The following is a 5,598-nucleotide window of genomic DNA, read 5'->3' as shown; positions in this document are numbered from 1 at the left end:
CACTCTCTTGCTGTTTGCAGCTCTCTCAGATTTATATATTCAGCTGATGATGAGCCATTCAATGTAATGGGTGTGATGTGTCTTTCCAGTTGGATGGAATGACCAAAAATGTTATTAAATTCCACCAGTCTGCTGATGGAAGACAAAATCTGTTCTCACACAATATCAGTAGTACCAGCATAGGAGATAATGCAATATTTATTTATGTACAGGAGGTCGTAGATAAATTTCCCATATTGTGAGCCTTGTGGAATGCTGAATGCTCATAAATGATGTACCAACTTTATCCTGGCAGAACTGGCAGACATAAACATGATGATGTTTCTGACTGGCTCAGTTTTACTGTCATCCAAATGGCCTAGTATATAATGTAAAAGCATGTCTGAGTCAGTGAATGCCCATTTTTGAGTGTAGCCAGATGGATTTCTACTGTGCAGGCCCTTGTCTGATGTCTAAATTTGTCTCCCACACACTCTCTGTATCAGCATGCTTGGAAGAAAACCTTTATTTAAGCTGGTTATGGAGGCTCCATGCTTGTGTTTACAAATTTTCTGATGTTCAGCCAAAATGCTGGCTTTATTCCTCACCCTGTGGAGAGAAACACTTTAAAAATTATTTCTCTAAAAAAACATAGACTATGTGGGGAGTGGAGTTCCTACTCTTTGGTTTCAGCTGGGGTGATGTAGGCAGTGTGGCCTTCTCTTATTTCTTAGCATCAGGGAGGTGGTTTTCTCCAGCTCTGCTCTTTGAGTAGCTCATCTGGATTTTTTTAAAACCACCCATGCAAGTTTTTTTGTCGTTAGGTACCTGCCCACCTCCCTCTCAAGCATGATGGGGACCCTTAAATCCAGCTGGGAGGAAGCTGAGATGTTTCAGGATTAAGCAAGGATATCATCAGAGGAACCTTTGACTGAGGAACTTTAGAACCTCTCAAGCTAAGGAAAATGAACTTCACAGGTGGGATTATTAAACTCAGAACTTTTTTCTAAAGTGCCATATTGAAATATTGATTGGATTTAAAATCCATAATGTTTATTCTCAGTAGTTCTTGCCTTGTTCTTTTAGGCATACTTTTCTTTTTCTAGATGCCCCTGCCTTTCCTTTAATATGGTTACACATTTTTCTTTTTCTGTGCTAAATCCATTTGTTACAGATGAGGAAAAGAACATGGTAAGTCACCAGTCCTGACTTATCCTCTTTACTATTGGGTTTTCTTTTCTGCCTGATCTGGATGCACTATCACATATTGTTCTCAATTTCTGGAAAAGCAGAAGGAAATGGACCCTCATTCAGTCACATCATAATATACCTGAAGTGGTTATAGGATATAGTGCCAGTACTGTTAATATTTTGCTTTGTTGAGCATTTCATTCAGTCTGCCACTTTGCTATGGAAATTGTATGAATTTCTGAGTGTGATCTTTCATCCGTTTTTCCTATTTCTCTCATTTCTCCATACTTCTCTATTTCTCTATTCCTAGCATATGTTTCTTTCCAGTTAGATTCTTCTTCATTTTCAAAATGGCTGAATATTTTCCCTTTTAGGTAGAATATTTTTTTCCTCTTCTCCTTCTTGGGCTTTTCTCTTTCTCTTCCTGACTACTTGTTGCCAATGTGTTTCATTAGCTTGACCTTGCTTGTTATCATATGGATGCAGCAGTTCTCTCTTCCTGTTCTCCAAAGTCCTTCCACGCCTACTTTGCTGCTGAATACATTTTCATCTCTTCTGCATCCCTGGCATAAGAGGATTTGGTCAGGCCCTGCAGCCTTTACCTCAAGGATAAAAAAAAAAGGCTGGAGTGGGGGTGGGTGGTAGGGGGTGAGGTTGGATCAAAGATCTCATCTGAGCCTGGGGGAGGTTTTGGGGAGTGCCAGCCTCTGTGAGCAGAGACCTGCAAGGAGAGATGCCAGGATTTACTGTGCTGGGTATGACAGGGAGAGCTGAATTCCCTGCCTGTCTTTAGCCCTTGCTGCCTAGGGACACCCAAGCATGCCAAAACAGGGCAAGAGTGCTGTATTTTAGTGTCATGTGAGTGATGGTGATGTGACAAGCATCACATATGCTCATTTTGTTTTGCCCAGACTAGAAATTCTGACAAGACTTAAAGCCAGAAACCCAAGTCTAAGTAGTGATGGGATCTTTACTGTTAGTGCTGTTTAAACATCATAGTTTGGGTGTAGTAGCACAAATTGTTGCTGACCTTCCTGGGTTGCATTGATGCACTGATAGACCCATATTACTTTCCAAGCTAATCAGTGCCCAAGATAATATAGAAATTTTAGTATTGTATACTATATTGTAATATATATTATGAACCCTGTCTTGCAGTGTAAAGCTACGCTTTTGCTTTCATTTGGTGGGACTGTGAAGCCTCAAATAGTTCCTCTTGAGCCTCTGCCAGAATCTTTTTTCTTTACATTAGCTGAGGGTAAATTCACAAAACACATGAACAAAAGATTTTATATGGTGACTATTCTCATGATGAGACAATTCCCAAGAGACAATATAATTCAAGTAGCTACATTTTCAAAGCAGCTACCAAATTTTGATATGTACCACTGGATTGTGAGATTGAAATTAGAGAGTGTTCACTGGGGAAACCCCAGTTACCCACCTTGCACAGTGGCAGCCACTTACCTATAGGAATAGAAGATTGCTTCTGCCAGTGGAAACATCTGGAGATAGTGAGAGGGCAATATCTGAGGCCAGAAAAGAGCCTATAATGACAGCTAATGAAGCCAGAGAGAGACTTCTGCAATGAGCTCTACCCTCCTGTCACCCCGGTCCGTGCTGCGTGACTAGAACTAGAAAATAGACTTCAGTATCTTGTCAAAACTGCTCTGTAATGTTTGGACTGAAGCTGCTTTGAAGGTGTGATCCTTTTTGTGGGATTTTTCTTGTTAAAGTAGAATGAAAAATGTTCTGTCGTGTTCCCGGTTACAAACTGTAGCTGGAGTAATAAAAGGTCACTTTGCCATTCAGCATCCATTTCCTATTCCTTTGAAGTCCAGCATTTACTGGCAAGTAAACCATGATACTTCAAAAGTTTCACAGCAGTGTGGTGAGGCAGAGACATAAGTACATGAGTAAAATAACTGATTATCTGGTAGTGCTTTTGCTGCTAAACAAAATAGGGCCTACCCTGGTTTTTTCCACATCTGTGCTCTGTGCACTCTTCAAAGTTATCTCTAGCCATCTGTCCTGTATCTTTTATACAAGGATAAATATCTTTGAAGTGTGTGGAGAAGGGAAAAAAGCACCTTCTTTTGACATCTCCTGTGCTTTGCTGCTTTAATTTACTTGGGAGAATTTAAAAATATTTTATCACATATTCTCTGTCCCTTTCCTCTTTCCCTCTCTCTTTCCTCAACTTTTTGTTCTCTGAAAAGAAAAGAAATACCTAGGAAAAGGTGTTTGCTGTCCACAAGCAAAAGGAAAGACTACATGAGGCTGCAGTGTTTCTTAAAAGGTAATTTCTTTTGCCAAGCTCCCCTTGTAATCAGAGAGAACCATCTGGAAACAAACAAGCAAACCAGCTTTCTGTGGTTACAGCCAGGAAGGAAAATGCCATTAAAATGATGGCAGTCTTTTCTCGGGGGTTGATTTCGTGCACCGTGCCATGCTGCGAGGCCAGCCCCGGGCTGGGGACGATGTGAGCCGTGGGCTGCAGGGGGCAATCCAGCACAACTCAAGCTGCTCTGCCAGCCCCCGAAATAACTCCTGACAACAAAGGCCAAAACTGTGCTCACGCTTTGGGCACTGTCAGGCTGTGTTCTAGCGCAAGGCTCAGTCTCCTTTGTGCTCTGATTATGCATTGTGCAAACCCCCCCTCACAGCTGCTCCTGTGTGTCCATGGGGTGCCCTGGAGTGCCTGTTGTCTCACCAGCAGTTGGTGTTACTGCTGGAGAACCTGTGCTGGTGCTGAAGTGCTGCTTTAGACACTGTCTGTCCTGCCAGGCTCCTGGCCCGTGCTCCCATGCTGTGCCATCAGGTGGCTTGGTCAGCTGATGTTTTGTTTCCTCCAGTCACAGCCAAAATGGAAGGTATTTGGCAAATGGACTTAGAGTAAGCACAAATTCTGGAAACAGTTGTGGTGGGTCCCAAAGAGTGGTCAAAGCCTGTTGGTACAGGGGGACACTGGTGCACGGGCAAAGGCCTGAGAGCTGGTGGGGGAAAGTGGGGCAGCAGCTGTGACAGCATTTGCGTTTTCTGTTTCAGTCCCGAGCGCACTCGATGCAAGGCAGTGAAGTGTCTTCTCCTGCTCCAGGTTTGCAATGGGATGATTGAGTAGTGCTCAGGGACGAAGTGGCTGTGTCAAAGGCAGGGCAGCCATCTGTGCTAGTTTCAGCTGGGGTAGAGTTATCTTTCTTCACAGTGGCTCTGTTTTGGATTTGTGCTGAACAAAGGGTTGATAATACAGAGATGTTTTTGTTATTGCTGAGCTGGGCTTACACAGAGCCAAGGCCTTTCTGCCATGCTGGGTGTACATGACAGGCTGGAAGGAGACACAGCTTGGACAGGTGACACAAACTGACCAAAGGGATATTCCAAAGCATAAAACATCATGCTCAGTATGGAAAGGAGAGACATTTGGAGTGATGCAATTTGGCTTCCCAAGTCAATGTTATGTGCGATGGGGCCCTGCTCTCCTGGAGAAGGCTGAACTTCTGCCTGCCCACACCTGTGGGCAATAGCGAATAAATTCCTTGTTTTCCTTTGCTTGTCTGCACAGCTTTTGCTCTTCCTGTTAAACTGTCTTCATCTCAATCCACAAGTCTCCTAGCTTTTCCCCTTCCAATTCTCTCTCTGTTCTTGCAGGTGAGGAGTGAACAAGTTGCTGCACAGGGCTTGGTTGCTGGCTGGGGTTAAACCATGACACCATCCCAGTGCTCTCCAGAGACTGAAATGGAATTAGGCAGGAGACTTGTTGAGCTCCTACTCCTCTAATTCCCTTGTGCAGGCTTGTTGAGAGCCTTCTCACTTGTTCACATTCTGCCTCTGCATGCGGACTGCAGGCACTTGCTCCTGAGCTGTTGCCCACTTGGCAGCATGGTCCTTGGGTCATTTGTTTTGCTTGCCTTTGCTCCTGAGTGCTGCAGGTGTTTTCTGGTGGGTGCTGGGCACACAGTTCACCATCACTCCTGCTGGTGGACAGAAGATGAAGTGATCAGATTTGAATTGTCCATAGAAGTCCCTGTACAGTCTTCATATTTCCTAAAAGTGACACCAGAAAAGCTCTGCATGAGACTAAAGAGCCTTCCTGATGGCAGTGGAGAGAGTGTTGGTAAGAAGGGTCTTCTGAACCTGGGCAAGTTGAATGGTGAGAAGAGGAGGGCTTGGTGCCTGCTGGGTGCTTCCCACCTGCTTGGAGGAAGTAGAGGGGAACTCCCCATAGCAGCCCTTGTGCTGTGAGGTCACTGAGCAGTGGAATTTATTGCACTTCATTCATGGTGAGGCTCTTTCTTGCCCAACAGAGTGCAGAGATTGATCAAAACTTGTCCTGTGGTTACAGCATGTAAAAAATATCTCCAGTGTAGATATTTGGCATCCTATGATACTTGTTTTAGCAGAAGTGTTACGCTCTTGTCAGATTTGGTT

The sequence above is a fragment of the Molothrus aeneus genome, chromosome 6 (genome assembly GCF_037042795.1).
Source record: "Molothrus aeneus isolate 106 chromosome 6, BPBGC_Maene_1.0, whole genome shotgun sequence".
Classification (NCBI taxonomy): domain Eukaryota; kingdom Metazoa; phylum Chordata; class Aves; order Passeriformes; family Icteridae; genus Molothrus; species Molothrus aeneus.
This window is presented reverse-complemented; position numbering follows the sequence as displayed.